The sequence below is a fragment of the Protopterus annectens genome, chromosome 1.part1 (assembly GCF_019279795.1).
Source record: "Protopterus annectens isolate FY-2018-M chromosome 1.part1, PAN1.0, whole genome shotgun sequence".
NCBI classification, from domain to species: domain Eukaryota; kingdom Metazoa; phylum Chordata; order Ceratodontiformes; family Protopteridae; genus Protopterus; species Protopterus annectens.
In genome coordinates this window covers 1,446,673,089-1,446,696,840 of record NC_056726.1, presented here as the reverse complement: position 1 = coordinate 1,446,696,840, position 23,752 = coordinate 1,446,673,089, and positions in this window count along the sequence as shown.

Here is a 23,752-nt window from a genome sequence, read left to right as displayed (position 1 = left end):
GAGCAACAGCTTCTGCTCAGTATGCTGAGCACAGTAGTGGCCTACAATATGTCTTTGTTGTGTTGCCATTCCATAATAAGTAAAAACAAATCATTATGTCTTTCTCCTGAATACAGAGGATTTTTATTACTAGACTTATGATCCCCCCTCCCCAATTTAGTCTTATATGCAGCAAACTGCATTATATGAAGATTAAGCTGAGCATATGTCATTACAGCTTGAAACATCAACTAAGTGCATTTTGTAGCTGAGGGTTTTGATATATTATTTTGTGCGACTTGCGTTAATACTTCATGTGATTACAGAGAAATAGTCCTTTACTGCTAGGTACTACCAGTATTCCACCCAGTTATATAGCCCATTGGGTGTTTTGTTTTTGCCATTTGGCTCACAAGAAATATGCATATTCAGGCTGAACTCAGTATGTATCTAAATCATATCATAGGTATATTCTTATAAAAATAATACTGTCTTCTCATAGAAAAAATGGATTTGTTTCTGTCGTATGTGTTATAACAAAATCTTTGTAGTTTGAATGTTCTGACACACGTACATATCTGAGATTCATGGGGGTTCAGAAATGAACTGTCCAATGTAAAAGGCAAGATTGAGTGGTGAGAGGAAGCAGACTGGGTTTGCTGAATCAGAGAGACAGGTAGCACCACCACACATCCTGGTGAAATTTCATGGTCTGTGTCACATGGCAATGAATGTGATGTGAAAATGTGCAACAATAAGGTAATGAGCTCAACTGTAAATGCAATGAGATTAAACAATATGGCAGAACCATCCTTGGCAGCTACTAGTGAGTTTGGACACAATGATTTCTAGAGAGACCATGCTAAAATGCTAGGTGTTACAGCCATGTTACTAGAAAAGTATGTATGATAGAGGCCAGTCTCATATCCAATACCCATGATGGTACACATTATTGCCCTCTGTATCTCAGAAGGATGTGAGCATGCCTAACATACTCATCTGCACAATAGGGATATAGCTGAATACAACTAGATGGACAGAGCTGCCATATAGAGCTTGTAGATATGCCATCTTCACATAGAATCCCATGGAGTTCTGTTTCCTGTGAACACAAAGTATGTGCAGCACCTACAGTCCTTGCTACAGTGACTTCCTAGCAACCATCAGGAGAAAAAGTAGGCTAAATGATCAGGAGAATTTTAAACTTTATTTGAAAAGAAAAAAGATTGGACAACTGATTAATTAGATAATGGACTTAATCATGTGGTGTTAGTATATATAATGTGTTGTTTTGTGTGTTCATTCAGTCTGAAGAAGTCTTTTGAACTGAAAGTGCTTACCGAATGGTTCTAAGTTTTTTCCATTACTATATATATATATATATATATATATATATATATATATATATATATATATTTTTTTTTTTGGTCATTTTTACAGTATTTCATTTATTAGCTTGACAGAAGTGTTCTGTTTTATTTATAAGTGCGTTAAATAGAAGAGTATCCACTCCTTCAAATGTCAGGTGGTATGCAATGCACAGGGTATTACATATAACGTATCTGTGCATCATCCAAATAGCTCTCTCAACTCCCACATCATGCATGTGCTGACCTATACCAGCAATTTGTGTTGTGTGACTTTACACAGGGATATCTTACTGGCAATACCAGAAAATTCCAGATATGCTCTGGAGGCATGGCTCATGACATCTGTCTATACACAACCCACAGAACATGGATGAAATTCAATATAACAAAACATTGTTACAGATCCACAATATTACCATTAAGTAGGTACTGAGCCTGCTAAAGGTTCACTTAAAATGCTTAGATTTCTTTAGTGTCAGGCTGCAGTATGTTGCTCATACCTGCAGTAAGATGTTTGCAATCTGTTTAGTTCTGCACAACATGATGGTATGCAGACAGCTACAGCAGGGGATTTCGACTGGACAATCAGACTGAATCCAGTGGTGGATGCGGTGTTGGTTGAGGAGCCATTGAGAGGACTTAGATGCAGGGAAGGACCATGTAAAACAGAGATGAGTATAATACATTGTGGTACTGACAGAGGCAGCATTGATTCTGCAATTATAGGTCAGAAAAGAGGACACGGATTAAAACTGATGCATGCAATGCTACGCCTAGGCTATGCTGTAGATTGACTGGGCACATGCATTAGACATCTACACATATAACATGATAGAAAGGACAAGCCACATTTGTTGTCATAAGCAGAAGTAGGAAGGGGCACAATGATAGGGATCAGCAAAGGGCACATTGGCAAGAAAAACTAAGGATGTGGAAGGCTGTGATTGACATGTATGGGCATTTGAGGGAGCTGGGTATAATCTGCAGGGAAATGATGGTGTTTCCTTGGGGGAGATAGTAGGTGTCTGTGTCATGAATATTTGCTCAGTATGGGTAACAAAAGACACAGCTCATACAGATATAGTTGCACTGTGTGTATGTTGTTGTGACAGGTATTACAAGATCTCAGGTGGGAAAATTTCAGACCATAGCTGAATCCCCTCTAAAGAAAACAGGCAGTAACACTCACCAGCAAGGACAAGTGCTTGACTGTCACATAGGCAATTACAGCATGGACAGCCACACCATACTTACAACTGACTAACCATTAGTGGTTGATGTGGAGAAAGTAGCCATGACCCTGACCTTCCTGTCCTGTGCTGTGTGTCCAAGAGAAGACAGATGAATGGCAGCCACAGGAATGGTAACAACCCCATCTCAAAAAGGTGGAAAGCTCCATGAAAGCATTGAAGGTATCCATGTGCCTGTCCAGCACAACAATTATTTGGGATAGATATTGAAAGTCCTCATGTATGTTTTCACTCAGACTACATTGTACATCTACTACAGCTGTTTGATGGTGGTGGCATCTGTCTGTACCAAGTTAATAACCCTGCACACCCACTGAGTAATGCCTATTGTGACACCTATTTTGGACAATGAGCAGACGCCACAACACTGACCGTCACCAATCTTTTGACTCTTGTCCTTATTCCCTGTGGAAGCATCACTGATTACTGTTGTTGTGTGGCCAGGTGAAAAATGTACTTCCTGATTAGGGTGAGGAGTATGACCTGCCATTCCAAAGGCTCTGGAGAGGGTCTATAATACATAGACGAAAAAGCAAATTTTCCGATCTTCACTGTACCACAATCTCACAATATTGATTTCATTTACCTGTGTTTTTGCTCATCCAAGCATTCCAGGTTTTGATTTTTCATCTTTCTGATAGGAACCCTCTGGAGAGAGGGGGAAGGTTTCACAGACAACAGAGCTGTGTCAGGTATTGTGCCCTCCACAATCACCAGCAGTGGAACTATGGCCTTAGGCTTTTCTAAGTACACCATCTTCATCAGTGTTTGATGCAACACTGGCATCAGGCATGCCCTGTCCCATGGTGGAGGACCTCATAACCATAGCACTAGACTTCACTGTGATGTATCAACAGAACAGATAGCAGCTATGCAAAGAATACAACAATATGTATCTTGTATGGTATGTCTTCATGCTGCATCCCAGATGTATTAGTAGAGGAGATATGGTGGTGCTGAGCATTTTCCATCTAATGACACAGGTATGTCAATAAAATGTGTTATTGACAGAAGAAAATACCAACCTGTTGCATCCATGACAGAAACATGGGATCATTAATCCAGTTCACCTTCCACATCTAGGCCTCTGTGAGGCATCAGGATCCTTTTACTCTCCCCAGATATGGATAACAGGAACTGTTCTCTGTTGCTGAGGGTGGTCTGGGATGGTAGGACCCCCACCACATCTATTTTCTCCAGTGTAGATGCAAGGGCCTTGTTACTGGTATGAAAAATCATGTCAGTAACCCTGTAAAACACATGATTTGCTGCCTTGTTGTAGCCACTAACTGGATTAATATCTACCCCAACTCATGCCACACATATTCCACTCTTGTTTATGATCAGTATCCACTCTCCATGCTCATGAAGGTCACTCTACCCTAGAGAACTTCTTGAGCCACTTCTGCTCTTTAGGTACCATGTGCTGTAACTTGGACATACTCCTGTGATCATTGAGCAGTCACAAAATATGAGCAGCACCATGTGTATTGATCATGCACCCATGTAACAGCTGGGCCACCATAAGGTTCTATTTCATACTGCATTAAGACGGTCCATTTCCACTCAACTGTCCAGTAAGGCAGCAAGTAAACAAACTGCTGCTATATGCACGCTGCCTTGAGCCTGCACTGACTTGTGACTACAAAAGCACAACCATCATGTTCCCTACATATTATCCTGCTACCTCTATCTGTTATTCTGTGTGTCTTCCCCATCACACCCCATCTGCAATTTACCACATATGGTCTATGGATGCAGACTTTGCATGCTGCAGCATAGTCCTCTCCATCTGAACCACCTAGCAGGGTAGACTGTACACCTCACACAGCCCCACAACCATACATTTGTTGAGCTAGTGCTGCCTGCATCTTTGTTCTCTCCTGTATCGTTCATTATTGCAACTCATCCTGTGCTCCACCCCCTGCCAATCAGAAGGTTGCTGTGAAACAACCACATCAAATAAAATTAGAGTGTTTCAATTGTTTAATATCTCCCCCCACCAGCAAGTGGCTTGCATATACTTGCCATAGCAGATATTCCACACTCTTGAAATCTGTAGACCAGTGTAATTATTTATTGCCAAGATCCTTCACATCCATTTCCCATCTTGCATCCAATTCTCCTGCCAGTAAGTAGTTTCAGAGCAACCCTCTAACAATAAAAGGGTCTTCCAGTTAGCCTGTCACTCTGTACAGAATTGCAGATAAACATAATGTTTTCATCCTGAAACAAATTGTTTTTTCTTTGTCACACAATTCTCACTTTACTATTTGCCCTCTCCACATCTGCTGCTGGCTTATATATCCTTACCACACACAGCAGATGTAGAAGAGGTCTTCCATCTGTAGAACAATGAAAATATGGTCCATGTTATTCACTTGCTTTTCCTGATAAAAATCTGTTAACATGATGTGCACCTTAATAGTGATGGCTGTTTATATTACCAAGCAATTGCAGGGCTCATAGTGCAGCATTTATGCCAATGAAACAATTTACAAGTGTCTGAATCTCACAATTAGTGCAATGTATACTAGCAACAAACAGTGCAGTGAGACTCGTGCCTACCCTTGCACATTCATAGAAGATTGCAAAGGTGCCTGTGGATGCTTGCATAAGTCTATATGACCTATGTGGCAGTGGGCTTCACTGCCCCTTGTGACCACAATGTTTGCAAGTTATTGACTATGCACATGCCGTCACGAGGGAATAATTAGGTGGTATTTTAATTTTGCTGTTTGTGGAGCACATACTACTGTATCATATTTTTCTGATGCCTCTGTATTGTTTTTGGCTTGCCATTACATATTTAAAAGCATTTTACTCCTCTTGGAGTTGTACTGTCACACAGCCTCAGACACATTACTGATAGTTGATTTTGTTTGTATTTTTTTCTCTCTTCAGCCTTTGAATTCTCTTTTTTAAATTTATTCTTTGTTCCCTAAGGTCTATCCATTTGTATTAATATTTTAAGGGGTACCAGTCACTGCAGTGGATCTTGTGTGGCTGTGACCACCACAGTGTGCACCTGCCTTACTATCACCATTGCATCCCCAATGGTCTCCAGGGTTGTCTCTCTGCATGGTGATGTAGGTCACCTTCATCTGATGACCTAGAAGAATATTTAGTGTCCTGTGCTGGTGTGTCCCTGGTAGGGGTGTGTTGAACCCCCATCATGGGGTGTCACAGGGGGTATTTGTTATGTCAACCAGCAGGAAATGGAAGGCTTAGTGATGGCAGAGTCAGAGTTGCCTGGCCTTGACCTGTGATGGCAGTCACAGAGGAAACTGACTTCAGATTGGCTGTGGCACTCTGCACAGTGGCATTTTTAACCTTATCCTTTATCACAAGTTCTCTTGTCTTGTGTGCCAGTTCTCTCCCAAATTTGCAGTCTAGTTGTCCTCATCACTACTGTCCTTCCTCTTTCTTTCTTTCTGTCTGAGTTTCTTCTTTGTATTCCCCTCTTCATTTGTGCTAGCACCTCCCCTGTTGGTCTTTGCATGTCTTTTGTGTTCTGTCCCCATTCCACTTTCCTTTCCCTTGCCCTTCTGCATGTTTCTCTCTTTTGTCTTCCCTTTTTGCCTATCCTACTCAGCTATTTTCCTACCTTTTATTATATAATAATAATAATAGCAGTAGGGACTTGCTGAGCTAACAGCTGTAGTAGTAGAAGTGCATCATCATGTGTGTGAATGTTCATTATTGTGAGCATACATGCTACTAAGCTCATGGGGGTCATGTGACTGCAGTGGCACAGTGCCAGTCATTATTCAATCTCAGGCGTTTTCCCTTTTAACTGTACACTTATTTTGATACAGTCGTATAACTGCTGATCAGTATTGGGCCCACTGCACTAGTAAGACTGTACTATTTGTTACTTACATACTTGTGTAAACAACTTTTCTGAATCCTGACTTGTTTTCAAATTTCTCTAAAAGCTATTACTCTGTGTAAAACAAAATCAAATTGACCTACCCAGGGGTTTCATTTGGAAAATTTCATAAGAAAATCTTGAATCAGTTGAGAGATATTGTCATCTGAAGTTGGAGTGGAATTCAATTCAGGTTGAGCTTTGGAAATTGAAAGAAACAGTATATTTAAACAGTAAGATGAAAAACAAATGGGTAGCTTCGGATCTCTTCAGAGCTAAATAAAAGTTATCAAAAATTAAATTATGTTGGTGTGATGGCATGATCTTAAATCTAAAAATTGTTTATTTCTTTATCATGATATTTTTATTTCTATATCGAGAGAGATAACAATGAAATAAAAAATTATTTTCAGTAAAATTAAAGATGATGCTGTTTCTTTGCATTGGAGGGTAAGAGTATAATCTCAGGTTGTTTTATGGGTAATTGCACTAATAACATTTCCTAAATGTTTCAACATTTTTGAGTCAATTTTTTGTATACAAACAGCAAAATAGAATTGAATAGTGATCAGTTGATAAGGGTTTAAATTTCGCACACCATAGAGTTAAGTAAATTAATTAATACAACAGGTAGAGCAGCAGCTAAAAAGCTCCCGAAAACCCATATATATATATATATATATATATATATATATATATATATATATTTTGAAGGTGTCTTGGGAGCACCTAGCTAATGCTTCTGTGCAGAATGAACTCTGTTCTAATCTTCAGAATGTCTTCTACAGTCTGCATGGAATTTACTCAGCACCTCATAGTAGATAAATGGGGACAAGAAGCTGTAGCCAAAAGATGGATGATGCTTCTTATGGCAGTAAGTCTAAGAACCCTGGTCATGAAGGAAGCTGTTGAATTACTGAAAAGTTTTTTCTATGCATCACTATCAGAGCAATCTCCAGATATGACACATAGGTACTGACAAATCAGGTAGGCAGCAGCTGTGACAGCCACCAAAGTGAAGGCTAGAATGAGGAAGATTTCAGTGACCTTCAGATAGCCTCAAAGAAATCTGAATAGACCATTCTGTGATTTAGTACAGAACACAATATATTGTCAATCTATTTTCAGAAATGTAAGAGGAAACAATGACCTGAAATGGGGATATATTCAAGCAGTGAAATGAATATCTTAGGAACTCCTTAATCCAACAGATAAGGATGCAATACCAGAAGAAGATGGTGGGATATAATCCATTTCTGCACAAGGTCACTAAAGAGTTTCACCATGACCCAGCTCTGGAAGGAGATGAAATCTGGAAAGAAATTCTGAAAGCCCTGCATACTGTTAGGTTCTCATGGTTAACATAATTTTTCAATTTTTGTATAGAAGGGTGGGACAGTACCTCTAGATTGGTAAATTGGGGTAGTAATGGATATTTTTTAAAAAAAGTGGTTAGGAAGTTGTGTTCCTATTACAGAGGTATCAGAATACTTAGCTTGCCAGGAAGTCTATAACAGGCAGTTAGTAAAGGAGACTTCATCCATTAATCAAACCTCTAATTCAGTTGGAACAATGTAGACTCTGTTCTAGCTATAGAACAATAGATCAACAGCCATTTTACAGATATTGGAGGATTCATATGATTTGTATGGACTTGAAGATGACATATTACCCATAGCATGTTCCCCAAAATATGTGTGAGATACTAGAGTGTGGGATCCCATGGCTGCTGCTGAGTACAGTTTTGTCACTGTATATGAGGAGTTATATTTGTGTTTGTATTCCTGGTATTAAGTCAAATAAATTCAAGTGGGTTTATAACTCCACCAAGATGTGTCTTTCCTGCCTTCCAGTTTATCATTTTCAAAGGCAGGATATCAAGAATCAGCTGAGGTATGTCAACTGTTTAGCACAGGGATGGGATATCTGTTTATTTTGTATTTCAAGATTATGTCCTCTTAAGCTCATAGAAGTTTTATGTCCAGCATGCACTAGAATGGTGTGTTGCTGTGTGATGTAGAAGGAATGATCAGAGGTCAAGGTTCTCTATTGCATAAGAATGGACTGTTGTCTACAGCTGAGAAGGAAGGTGCTACCTTGGGTGCAGAAGTTATTGTAACTTTGGGTCTTACTCATGAATGACAGTAGAGGAGTCAAAAGATTGTCCAGCAGATGGATCCATCAGCTGCGGCAGTATTGTTGGCTTTATAATAGAATACTAGAAGTGAGGTAAAGGATGAATGTCTCACTTCACTGGTCAGTCTTTCTCTGTTTCCATCAATGGTCACTTTCTGTAGTGAGTGAAAAGATGAGAATGCAGCTACAAGTGGCAGACATGAATTATTCATTTATGTCGTTTGGATTTTTGTTTACCAGGTTATTCTTTAACAGGTTATCAGGTCTTACTTTCCATAACAAAGTAAGGAGTTTAGGAATCCTTGAAGATTTTGGAGTACAGCCATGCTCCTCTGGGTTGAGAGGAGTTGGCTGATGTTGTTTGGATACTTTATGATGATGCCCCCTGGGTGCTTCCCTCAAAACTGCAATGGGTAAGATTCACTGACAGGAGGCTTCAGGATAAACCTGTGATACATTGGAGGGGTTATATCTCCCCACCTGCCAGTGAACATCTGGGAACCCTATAGGATGAGGCTGAGGTTGCTTCTGGTTACAGAGAGGTCTGCCCTACCCTGCTCGGCTTACTGCTACTACGACTCACCAGAAAAAATAGTTTAGAAAATATCTGGATGGACTATCACAATGCATACATGGAGAGCAATGTACAAATGCATGTTAAAGTACATCTCTGCCTTCCTATATGTAGCATAAAATAATTTGTTCAGTTATTTACAACACAGCTGCCTATGCATACTAAATGATTCATCACAATCATATTTCATTTGCATGTATGCAGTTACTAAGACATACTGCAATCAATATTCATTTAAGCATTAATCATACTTTTCTATTATTCCTGCTCTTTGAGTGTGGGTTATGACTTAAAAGGGTCAGTAGACCAGTTCACTTATCTGGTTGGGAAACTTCAAATAAATAAATATTGTGATGGATAGAACTACAAAACCCATACTAAGGTGTCACTTAATTGATTACTAATTATAACAGTGGCATATCTTTTCAACAGACAGTGCTTAAACATCTTACTCATTGCAGACATCACATCCTGCATAATAAGGTATAATATACTATCTACACATTGGTTTCCTGTACTTAAACCATTGAGAGATTGCTTTATATTTCTGAGCACTGTACTGTGTTGCAACTTTGCTATGTAAGTGTTAATCAACCAGTGTAATTTTAAATTTGTTAGGCAGACACTATATCAAGGAATTACAGACCCATAATTCTGACCAGCCTCATATGCAAGGCCATGGAGACAATCATCATGGACCTTATCAACAATGATATAGGAGACCTCCAATCACTACACCCATTCCAGTTTGGTTTCATCAAAGGGAGATCATGCCTACTAAATTTGGTGGACTTCTTTGAGACAGTCACTAAAGCCTTGGATGAAGGCAAAACTATGCATACTGCTTAATTAGACCTAGCAAAGACCTTTGACACAATTCCCCACTCAGATGTCACTGAAACTTATCCAATAGGCTTGGTGCTGGGGCCCTTATTGTTTGGAATTTACTTTTCAGAAGTGCAGGCCAAAACAAAGGGCATGTGGCTAACAAAGTTTGCAGATGACTTCAAAATGGCATGATCAGTTAAGATATGTTAGGTAGGTACATAGGTCTGAAAGTTAGAGTTTGTATGAAAGTTGCAGCTGTAGGTTTGAATCTCATGTTTATGAAGGAGGTTGACATAATGGTTAAAGTATTTACCTTACAAACATAAGGTGCAGGGTTTGATTCTCACGCAAGGTAATTGGTGAGGCTTAAAATGGTCCACAGGGCAGTTAACCCAGTACTAATCTATCAACCTATGAACCTATCATTGAATCACCTAGTGACATTCACACTCTTCAGGAAGGTCTGACTCAAACCAACTACTGGTGCCAAAGTCACAGGCTTATGTTTAATGCTAAAAAGTGCATCATCATCCCCTTCAGCAAAGGAGACGTCCCTGCAAAGTACCACATTAACAACAACACCTTAAGTACCCAATCCATGGGCACACACAGGTTGATCTAGGCACACAGGTTGATAGCAACCTCTCATTTGGCCATTATGTTTCCACAATGGTAAGGAAAGCCTTCTATGTTGCTCATCTCATCAATAAGGGCATTGCCTCCAGAAAAAAAGGAGGTTATAATCCTGTTGTACTCCTCCCTTATTAGACCAATTATAGTGCAATGCACACTTTGGTATGTACCTTGCCAGGCACCTACACCAATTGGTGAGACCTCAGAGGTACCTTACAAGGAAAATTCAATGTGTCCATACCTGCCATGTGCTGATAGACTAAAATCCCTGTCACTATACTCCATGTTGCACAGACTACTCAGTGGTGATTTCTGCCTAGCCTATAGGGCAACTGCAGATCCTGTCCTGATGGAAATGCTACACATTATCAAGACAAATGCTACTGTCTGTACACAATCTAATGACCTCAACATGAGAAGTGATATTAACAGGATTTTCTGGTGAGACAGATTCATCTTCCAGAGGCTCCCCCTTCTCTGGAATAATCTTCCAGTCATAGAAAAACAGAGCTCTTCACTGACCCTTTTCAAGCTTAATCTGGATAATTGGATGGGGAATCACAAATTCACCACTGGGGTTTTGCCTACATCCCTTCTGGACAGGGGCTGCAGGTGAAGAGTCAGGTCTAGTAACAGCACCATTAAAAGTGTGAAAAAACTTTGCTAGGCTTGTAATGGCCTCAAGGCCAATAACCTAATAACCTCTTATGATCCTATGATCTCTCTATTCTAAACTGTTATTCATGCTCTAGAATTACATGCATCATGACTTTCTGGTATTCATTCACAATTACACAAGCAATTAAAATACAGTTTTTAACTAAGAAAGTAAATGGTAAAACCAATATTACAGTCAAAGCCTGTGCCCTTCGTACATCCAATTTATATATTCCTACTCCAAGATCACACAACTTCAAGGAAAGGTAATATCTATTTAGATAATGAACACCATAGTTATTCACAATAGAGGAAGTCAGAGTATAGCACACACATTTGCTGTTGTGCATATTCTGATGCTGCATAAATCTGCAGAGTTACCATCCAAATTCTCGCCAGGTATTCTGCAATGCATATTCCATGAAGTTGATCTGCTTTGGCTACACCAAAGAAATGGTCACCTATAACCTGCCTTTAAAGTACTTCCTATGCAGTTACCTTCTGCTTGGTGTGCCTTTCAGGTTTTATCTGTCTCTCCTACATTCATCCTTTACAGTAAGGTGTGAAGAAAATGAAAACACTTGTCATCTGTGTTAGCATATCTGGCAGAAAATTTGTGCATATTCTAAGATTAACTTGTATTGTATGCCAGCATGCCTAATTGTGAAAATGTAAATAAATTTTAAAATGTTGAGTACTTCCCTGTTTACACAGAATGTTCAAAGAATCTGTCAGTGTTTTGATACATTTCTAATTGCACATGTTTGTGAGGGACATTCTAAAGCACAAACTGTGGAGAATCAGCTGAATAGTAGGTGATGTCATTAGAATGTTCCTGGTTGCTAGGTGATTATTTGAACAGCTGATTGTCAAGAAAAATAACTATTTCAAACCGCTATTTTTAAAATAAGACAACTAAGACTGCAAAGCTGTGTAGTTAGTCAAGTGCTGTGCAGTTTGTAAAGAACAGCAGTCAGTTACAGTACTGTGCAGTGATACCTGAAAAAAAGATAACTCACCAAAAACTCTATGCTTGTATTTGCCTTGCTGTTATGTGTTAGATACAATCAGATGCAGTATTTTCTAGTTAGATTAGGAAAGCTTACTTATTAAGATAGAGTTTTTCTAGAATGATGGACTTCTATCCTACAGTTCAATTTTATATTTTTGGTCATTGAATTCTGTTTATCGAAAGTTATTGATTTACATTATTGTAATTGTTTAACTTATTAAATGAATTCTGTTTATCAAAAGTTATTGATTTACATTATTGTAATTGTTTTACTTATTATTAAATGTTTTTCATTAGTTTACATTGTGGCTGGAAATCAGTGCGCTCTTTAGAGAGTCCTTATACTTGTTTGATACGCCACAGGTCACCTCAAAGGCCTGGCCGCTTCTGGTCATAGCTATCATTTATTTTGATATTTAGTTTTCTTAATTGAACACCCCTTTAGAAGGGCACAATGACACTCTGAATGGTGGCAGCATTACCATAATATTTTGGAGAAGGGACACAGCTGGAAATCTGTATGAGACTTTCCCAGAAGTGTTTGGATGTGTGAGATTTAAATTTACTTTGGGTGTGAGTGTATCAGAGGTCTTAAACTGGGACAAATTGCTCTGAAGTGTGTAATAAGGAGTTACATTATGGGTGTACAGAAATATACAGTCCAGACCCACATTATTGAGCATGTTCCTGTTGTGCTCTTAGGGGATAATTGTGAAACATTGCTCCTGTTTAAGGGACAGTCTCACATTGGAGTCAGTAGTGAGGATTGAAGCTATTTAGTTACTGACACAGGATAGTAAGGGACGTTACATATATTGTTGGCTGTCCTGTAAAGTATTGGCTGGATGTCACATTTAGTTTGTCACTCTGATGAGATATTGGCTAGAGAATCACAAATTACCTCTGGGGGTTTCACCTATGTCCCTTCTGGACAGGGGCTGCAGGTTTGAGTCAGGTCTAGTAGTAGCACCATTAAAAGAGGGAAACAACTTAGCTAGGCTTGTAAGGGCTTCAGGGCCACTAGCCTAGTAATCTCCTATGATCTCATTATTCTAAACTGTTATTCATGCCCCAGAATTACACACATCATGACTTTCTGGTATTCATTCACAATTATACAAGCTAATAAAATACATTTTTTAACTAAAAGAGTAAATGTCAAAAGCAATATTACTGTCAAAGCCTGTGCCCTTCATACATCTACTTTATATATTTCTACTCCAAGGTCACACAGCTTCAAGGAAAGGGAATATCTATTTAGATAATGAATACCATAGTTATTCACAATAAAGGAAGTCAGAGTGTAGCACATACATTTGCTGTTGTGCATATTCTGATGTTGCATAGACCTGCAGAAGTACCATCCAAATGCTCCCCAGGTATTCTGCAAAGTATATTCCATGAAGGTGATCTGCTTTGACTACACTGCGGAAATGGCCACTTATGATTCACTGCCTTCAAAGTACTTCCTATGCAGTTACCTTGTTCTTGGTGTGCTTTTCATGTTTTACCTGTCTCTGCTACATTCATCCTTTACAGTAAGGCATACTCTTCTGATCCATACCATTTCTGGCATTATGTTTATTGGTGTGCTGACATACCAGTATCTACCCTTGTGAGTGTGACTTCTACCTTTCTCGGTTACACTCCTTCTGTCTTGGTCTTCTGCTTTGTCAAACTTCACAACAGTGAATACCTGTTCTGCATGTTTTACTCCCCATGTGGTGCATTAAAGGTTAATAAGGTTTCACTACTGAGGCAAGGAACAACTGTCTGCTTTGCGTGCTCTCATTTCCACTCATTAGAAATTTACCTATTTTCTGAGGTCTAGTTTCTGAAAGCAGCTGACATTTCTAGTAACTGCTTTACTCTAGTGAAGACAGTGTCTGAAGGACAAAATCAGTGAAATAGCTGACGTGAATAGACTAAAAATGTAATGTCTGTGATTGTTGTAATACTTGTGCGTATGGTTAAAAACAACTGACTACTAGGAAATACTTCAGAAGAAAGAAAAATACTTAGGAACACTGAACTATGTGGTTGCTTGTAATGCAAAGTATAATGTAATGGTACATTCAAGATAATGGACTGCTTACAATGAGCTGTAGTGCATTTATTGAGAGTATAAACCACTGCATACTACAGACACCATGTGATATATAACTCTCAAACATACACTGTCTGAGGCAAAGGGGCATTTAACTGCACGGTATTTCAGAATTTTATGGGATAATTTGATGCGTTCTCACAAAGAAATGCAACACCACACATTACACTATAAAATATGTATGCATAAACATTTACATGGGCACACAAACTATTTCATATGATGGCTGTGCCTCATACATCCTTACATTAATATTATATCTCAAAAGTCACCACTGACATGAAAGAAAGGAAATTGTGACTTTCAAAGTTTTCCATTCATACAAAACAGACATGCGAAGCACAGTGGTCTTTCTACAATCACATAACTACCACCCATGATATACCTCCACAACATGTACTAAATAATATATAGCACCATTCACAATACACTTGTGCTTTAAAACCATTCATGCAAAATAGATACACATGCACCTGCAATCATACCAAAAGTATAACACGTATATTAGACTTGCATGCTTTGCTTTCGCACAAGATTGTTTTCCCAATTATATAATGTCAAATAAATCCCATTGCTTTTCTTCTATAATGATTCCGATTCAGAGGTCTGATTTTCATAAAACAGCATTTTTTTCTGAATGACCATGTGATTTAGTATGTTCTCAGTGTCTGAAATCTGCCAGCATTTCTATTTGCTTCATATAATTAAAAGGGCTGTAGGTAAGAAGGGCACTGATGGGCAGTGCAGTAAATACCATAAACAAAGGAATATAGGTGAATGGAAATGCATGTGTTTTTAAGAAGATAAACTGCAGCAGGACTGAAAAACATAATGAATGTTAGAGATACTGGAATAGTTAGTAGAGAGGATGGCAGGAAAATAATATACTGCAGAATGTAACAGATGTATGTTAGATAAAAAAGTGCGTATTAAATCTTGTTCTGAAGAGAATGATTGAAAGTGAAAAGTGACATCATGGTTAACTGTTCCCTGCTGAAACCTAACTGGAAACTTTCCTGCACTGTCCCTCGACTCTGAAAAGATCTGCCAAGGTTCTATCCCCCTCTATTTGCTAGATCCCTGAAAGGCTTGAACGCCAGAAGGACACCTCCCCTGCTGAAGAAAGGTTAATATTATCTTATCCTGGCTGTATGTACTATATTGATTAGCCATACTGTGTCTACAGCGCTACCAGTAATCCCTCAAAGCCCTGCAATCAATCCTAAAATGCTAAACTGGCTTACTCTTATATCTAAGGATTGCCTAGTGAACATATCTAAGTTTCTAGGTATATTACTAGCATAAATTAATTCAGACACACAAAACAAAGCTCCTTTTTACTGTAGGCTCTGTAGCCCAGCTGTCTGCCTTAGATTTTAGCACTCAGAAACTGAGCTTAATCATACTAACTAAGGAAAAACAGTTGAGCTCCTTGCATAAAACTAGAAATTACATAGCATAAACCTAAAGCAGGGGTTTAAACTCTTGAGCTCTGTACAAAAATAGCAGACAATTGGCAGAAGAAAGCTTAATGTGAGAAAAGGCTGCAAAAAGTGATTACTAACAGTATAATACATAAAAAATTTGTATACTGAAGACAAAAACAAGGGTAAAGTATTTAAAACAAATTAAAAAATCCTCATTGTACTTAATGTGTTGATAGTTTCCCACTGCTAGCCTCTCTGGTTTGGCTGGTTTCTTTGCATTGCACCTGGTTCACACCCTTTTTCTACCCCCCACCCCCAGTACTAAGTCTATATTACATTCCTGCTGTTTATGGAGCCATCTTTAAATTACTAGGCTCCCATCAGGACACAAGTGCTCAACAGCAGTTGAATTCTGCTCACTGGAAAGCCATTAGACCTCTGGAATGTCTTAGCATTGTTTTTAGCTAATTATTTGGATGTATACAACTGGTATTCATGTTTCTGATTCTTGACTACTGTTGTGCTTATTTGTTTATTTCACTGGTTTGACTCTGCCCTTCAGCAACAGTGATTTACTGGCATTACCAGTGCAACTATGTTGTCTTTATGCAACTATGCTGTATTAAAACTGCTGTTTTAAATGTAATTAATTCGGTGATTAGCTGCTTTTTTTTAAACCAAAGTGACACTATTTTGCACTGTGTTACTTCTTAAATACATGGCTGCATTTAATAATACTACCATTGTGCTTTGAAATGTGTTAACTACCGGTTTTCTCTGACTGTGTTATGGCCATTTTCTATGATTATTGCTGCTCTGCTGTATAGAAAATAAATGTTCTTAACTGTGCTATATTCTGCTGGCTGAAGGATCTGCTACTTAGCACATATACTAACTTATGCATCTATCATCAGGTTCTATCCCCCTCTATCTGCTAGATCCCTGAAAGGCTTGAACGCCAGAAGGATACCTCCCCTACTGAAACCTAACTGGAAACTTTACTGCACTGTCCCTCGACTCTGAAAAGATCTGCCAAGGTTAATATTATCTTATCTTGTCTGTATGTACTATATTGATTAGCCATACCAGGTCTACAGCACTACCAGTAATCCCTCAAAGCCCCACAATCAACCCTAAAATAAACTAGGTTACTCCTATATCTAAGGATTACCTAGTGAACATATCCAGGTTTCTAGGTATATTACTAACATAAATTAATTCAGACACACAGAACAAAGCTCCTTTGTACTGTAGGCTCTGTAGCCCAGCTGTCTGCCTTAGATTTATGCACTCAGAAACTGAGCTTAATCATACTAACTAAGAGAAAACAGTTGAGCTCCCTGTATAAAACATATAAAACTAGAAATGACATAGCATAAACCTGAAGCAGGGATTTAAACTCTTGAGCTCTGTACAAAAATAGCAGACAATTGTCAGAAGAAAGCTTAATGTGAGAAAAGGCTGCAAAAAGTGATTACTAACAGTATGTTGTGTCTTTCGGCTTTTCCCGGTTAGGAGTCGCCACAGCGGAACTCCGGTCCTCTAATGATTGGCAGTAGATTTTTACATGCTGAGTTGCTGGCCCTGACGCACAACCTTCAATGAAGATACACCCATTCATGTATGTCTCCACACAGAAGACTCTCTAGCTGAGAATCGAACAGAACAACGTCTTACTGTGAGGCGACAACGCTACTGCAGCACCACCACTATGTAAAAAGTGTATACTGAAGGCAAAAACAAGGGTAAGAAAGTATTTAAAACAAATAAAAAAAGCCTCATTGTACTTAATGTGTTGATAGTTTCACACTGCTAGCTGGTTTCTTTGCATTAGCCCCACACCGCTCGGGCTTGCTCCACATCCCACCCTGCCCCCAAATACCACCCGCCCCTAGATGTGCTAAATTTAAAGCCACAACTGACACTCCCTTAATTATAGAACCAATCAGCAGTTGTTAGGCCCACCCTAACCACAACATCCTCCCTATTTCTCTACTCTACCCTCATCTACTACCCTCTCACCCCCATTCTTAAATAATTGTAATTTGCAAAACCTCTTCAATGCCTCTACAAGCCTCAACCCCACCTTTCAATTCAAAGCCCTCCTACTACCTTTTACCCATGCTGATAATTACGTATTTTATCACAGCTTATGAACATCTCTCCCTTCCAGGCTCCCACTACCCCAGATCACAGTCCAATACTCATGCTCTTTCACACAACTTTAATCAGCCACTACTCCCCCTCCCTTCCAACTCCCATGTTACAATAACTCAATAGCTCTTTCGAGTCAGTTATGCTAACCCTAGAACTAAACACTACTACAAACTATTATTCAAACTTCAAAAACTAATAATCTATTCTCAGATTAACCTCACAATGGATGGGGACATCCACCCCAACCCAGGACCAACCCCACCAGAAGCATCCAACCCAATATGTAATATCCCCTATAGCCTGCAAAACATAAACCTCTCCTCTACCTCTCTCCTCATCTGCCACCTAAACATCAGAAACCTAAATAATAAAATCCATGCCCTGTTAGCAGTACACTCCCCAGATATACTATGTCTTACAGAAACCTGGCTTTAGCCATCCACCACTGACAATGAATTTACTCCTCCAGGTTACAATATAATACAACTGGACCACACCTCAAAGAAGGGAGGCTAGGTAGCTGTCTTATATAAATCTTCAATGAATGTAACTATTTCCAACTCTCCACAAGTTCCTCAAGCTGATAAAGCTGAAATACTCTTTACAAAACTATAAAATAACCAGCATAAATCTATAAACATCAGCTGCATTTATATCCCACCTGGCAACAACACCAATATCCTTGAAGACATTCTACAGTGGCTGTCCATAAACTCCCCACAAGAAACTATTGTTTTAGGTGACTTTAATATAGACTGGAACACCTGCTCCTAAGACTTCCCTACTACCCACATAACTCTATATTGTTTCTCCCAAGTCATAACCTCCACCACCAGTACTAGTAAGCCCAATAACAAAGAAAGCATACTAGATTGGATTCTCATTTATAACCCTCCCCAAATGTATAAGGCAGGCACCCAACCTGAGGAAATAAGTGATCACCTCCTAACATATATACTCAGACAAAAAAATAATATCCCTCAAATATGTAGCTTCAGAACTATCAGGAACAATAAGAGCTTCAATCAAACCAAATTCCAATTAGAACTTCAAACATGTAACTGGAATAGACTAAAACTACTCCCACTAGACGAGGCAGTATCACACTTGAACTCCACATTTCTTACAATCCTTAACAATCATGCACTCACCCGGACCATCAGAACAAAGTAAAAAGTAGCACCGTGGCTGTCCAAAGAAACTAGACAAAAATCATGAATAGAAATAAAGCCTGGTCATCTTGGAAAACCAATAAAAGCCCTAAGGATCAACTAGTATATAAACAGCTAAGAAATGATACTAAGAAGTCTATAATGTTAGACAAAAAAGACTATTACTGTAACCTGCAACATAAACATCAAAATCCACCACAAAAATTTTGGTCCAGCTTAAACAATCTTCTCCATCCAAGTAATACAACTACCCCTACCCCTGTGTCTATCCTCCAAAAACCTCCAGAAAATATTGCCAACACCTTCTTTATGGAAACTATACAATCCCTTGCCAACCAACTAGGCCCCAACAACCTAGACCCTATTAACCCCATATCCAATACCCACCCATCCTTTAACTTTCAACCTGTACCAACAGCATTTATCCGATCCTTAATCAAGAAACTGAAACCCACCACCCTTTCAGCAGACCTAGTCCTGGCTGAATATCTTCAAAAGGCTGCAAATGCAATAGCGTATCCCATCTCAATATTAATTAACAGAACCATCTCTGAAGCATATATCCCCTCCATCTGGAAAATTTCCTATGTAATTCCTCTCCATAAAGGGGGTAACTCCACTGATCTATCAAATTATTGGACCATCGCCATTCTGTCCCCTCTTGCTAAAATTATGGAGAAATGTATCCACAAGCAACTCCTTCATTACCTCAATTTGCACAATCTCCTAGCTCCCTCCCAGCATGGATTTAGACCCCACCATAGTTCCAAAGAAGCCCTTCTATCCTTTTCTCAGACAATAAATCAAATCTGTAATAATAATAATGATACGCCCTCCTCTGCTATCTTTCTTGACCTATCTAAGGCATTTGATATGGTAAACCACCAGCTACTCATTCAAACACTAAAACCTCTTGCCATAGACAGCCTAGCAATACGCTGGTTTCAGTCCTACCTAAGTGGCAGACAACAAGCTGTGCTATGGAAGGATAGCCTTTCTTCCCTACTGCCAGTCACCCTTGGAGTTCCTCAAGGGTCTATACTAGGACCTCTCCTATTTTCCATCTTCATTAATGATCTTCATACAGTCATCCCCAAAGTAACCTGCATTCAATATGCAGATGACTCTACCCTAATCTGTTCTGCCACCTCCCCATTAGATCTGCAGACCATAACCCAAAATACTTTCAGTGTAGTAGAAAACTGGCTCACTGACAGGCGTCTTCTATTGAATCCAAATAAAACAAAACAGCTACTCTTCACCCCCACCCGGACAGCTACACTCCCATCATTTACCATAACATCTAATAAGGGCACAATAATTTACCCAGACAGTAATACAAAACTGTTATGTGTAATTGTTGACAATAACCTTAAGTTTGACATTCACATTGACAAAACCATTAAAATAGAATCAAAAGTCAAACAGAGGAGCGGAGAGCGAAATCCAAGTATTTAAGCCACTGTTTATTCAAACAACGTTCCACAAAATAAAATATATGACACTCTGTATTCAAACATCAACGCTATTAAACACACGCGTTTTCGTCTATAAAATCAGACTTCATCAGATCTGATGAAGTCTGATTTTATAGACGAAAACGCGTGTGTTTAATAGTGTTGATGTTTCAATACAGAGTGTCATATATTTTATTTCGTGGAACGTTGTTTGAATAAACAGTGGCTTAAATACTTGGATTTCACTCTCCACGCCTCTGTTTGACTTTTGATTCTGGTTTTGGAGCTTTGTACCACCGTTTTTGTTTTGGTTAAAACCATTAAAACAGTCAACAAAAAGCTAGGATCTCTATATAGAATTAAGGCATTTCTAACCCCAACTGCTAGGACAGTTATTGCCTGAACACATTTACTTTCAAACCTTCTTTATGCCTCCCCAATCTATACAAACCTGAGTAAATCTGACCTCAATAAACTCAATAGCTGCTACAGCACCATAGCCAGATTTGCCACAGGCTCAGCATATAGAACCCACCACTGTATTAACCTACAATCTCTAGGCTGGCTAGAGTTTCCCTCTCAAATCCAGTATAATCAATTAATAATAGCCCACAAAGTCCTCCATCATCCCGAAAGCACACCCATACTCAAAAATATAATTACCCCTTACAGTAACCTAAAAACTGGTCTTCTGACAAAATACTGGCACAAACTGTTAAATCTAAAAACTCAGCAGATAACTCATTGTTTTGCAACTCTGTTGGAACAATCTGGAATTGGCTCCATGCCAAACTTGCAGAAAACCAGACTATTAACCAATTTAAAACATCTCTCAAAAAATTCCTAAAAAGTAACTGGCTGTGCCCCTGTACCAACCCTGACTAACCAGCTTACCACTGTCTTCACTACCTGGCTATCTGTAAAATAGTCAGTGTTTCAGACTTAGTCTCATTCTTATATATATTGTACTACTGAATGACATGCTACCTTTTTCAGCCTTGTGCCACTAAAAATGTCTAAGTTCGAACAAGAAAACTACAATGTTAAGTTTAAGTATGTATGTATTCCAAGTATGCATATAATCCTATAATTCTGTACTGGTATCTATATGTGACTGTATAAAACTGCTGCTGTTGTAACTATCCACATGTGGAGCTTCTCTCCCCGGGCCTCTGCTAAAAATGGACCTGTGTCCAGTCGGACTATCCCGGTTAACAAATGTAAAATAAATAAATATGTTAGATTAGAAAGTGAAAATTAAAATTATCTAATTTAAGTGGGATGCATAAGAATTCATTGTTATAGTTTGTGCTGTATATTTGGATGCAGCAAATTGGTAGAAATCATAATCCATTCATGTTGTGACACACAAAAAGACATCACATCAGTAACATTTTGGCTTTTGTCTTATTTCATCCCCATTGCCTGTCCATCATCAGCCCACTCTTCTTTGAGAGCATCATACAGGCAACCACCAACGGTATTGAGGTTACCTAACCCTCTCTGTTGGTGGCTACCATAAGCTGACATGAGTTCCCATCTCACCATGGGTGCATTCTGTGTCTTCCCTTGACATACTGACTTGATACACCAAGTCTACGGCTTCCATCTTGTGATCATTGCTCATGTGCAAACTCTATTTATGCAGCAGCAATCTAGTCAACATGGAACGGCACTCCCCCACAAGAATGAACTGGTGTAACCGACCCATTCCCATTCCCTTCTTGTCAGCTCTTCCAAAACTCAAGGTAACTAAACTCGGGTAATATGGGTGGCAATCAGGGCTTCATCTCTTTGTCACTGATATGGGTATGTCAATAGTTTTTTTAAAAATGAATAATTATTTGTTCTGTCAGGTATTTTATTTTGACATTCTTTTACAATTAAACAATGTTATGACTTTGGATAGGACATGATTGTCTTTTGATTTTGAAGACAAAAAAAACAGTCTAAAATAGTCAAGTTTTGGTCTTTCCCTTCATTTCTGAAAAAGTTTGACTATTGATAAGAAGAACTGACCTTGTTTACACTGAAGCAGAAAATGACTGTGCTGTGAAATAAAACACAAATGTTACCAATGTTAACAATGATGAAAAAAAGTTGTGTGACTACCAATGTCACTTATGTCACCAGGGTAGATGTGAATACTTAAATCACAGCCTTTTAAAACCAAATACAAATGATATCACAGACCAATCTTCCAGTCACATCTCATGTGATTGAAAGGTTGGTCTGTGATGTCATTTGTATTTGGTTTTAAAAGGCTGTGATTTGTGCTATGTCTCATTCTCAAGAGGTTGTATAAGTAAAAGAACAAAAGAGCTAAAGTTACGCCCCATCAGCTATACTCGGTGGTTTGAGGTTGTTGTTTAATTAGATATGTCCAAACTTTTTTGAATGGTTGAATGGTGTCCCTATCAACATACTGCTGGTCCACAGAGTCAGTGTCATGCAGTCACATACATTACATCATAATTTTCTATGATGTTCTCCCTACTATAAGCTTTGTCTGTTGCGCCATTTCTTGCATCACCCAAAAATAAGTTCAGGGATTTATTAATTCTAATTCCTTTTCTCTTGCACAATACAACACCCCTCTTTCAACAAAATTCAGTGCTACTAAATACTGTCTCAAATTTCTTTTTTTTTTTTTTTTACTGAAAATGCATACACACTCCCTAACCATGACAGCTCCACTAGAATTTATCAAGTAAATCTTTTTTTTTCTATTTGGCAACTGGAATGCCTTCCACAATTTTGTGCTCCTTTTAATCTCTTCCAAGATGTCTTCCCACAGTTTCAGAATCAGTCATCCAAATTTTATAAGCATTTTTTTTAAAACTTCCCTTATCTGCATGTTATTTTTGTTATGATTGTTAAATCATCTGCATAGGACATACATAAGCTAATATTGCTCCTTCATTTGTTTCCCATTCAGCTTTTCTAAACTCCCCTTGACAATGCATTACTACTGCATTCATGACAATTGTACATATAACTCCACTGATTTGACATCCTTGCTCAACTCCTTTTGCACCCAGACTTTTTCACTGAAACATCCACTAATTAGAATTATGTTACATCTATTCTTGTATACTGATCTAATATTTTTATCAATCTGT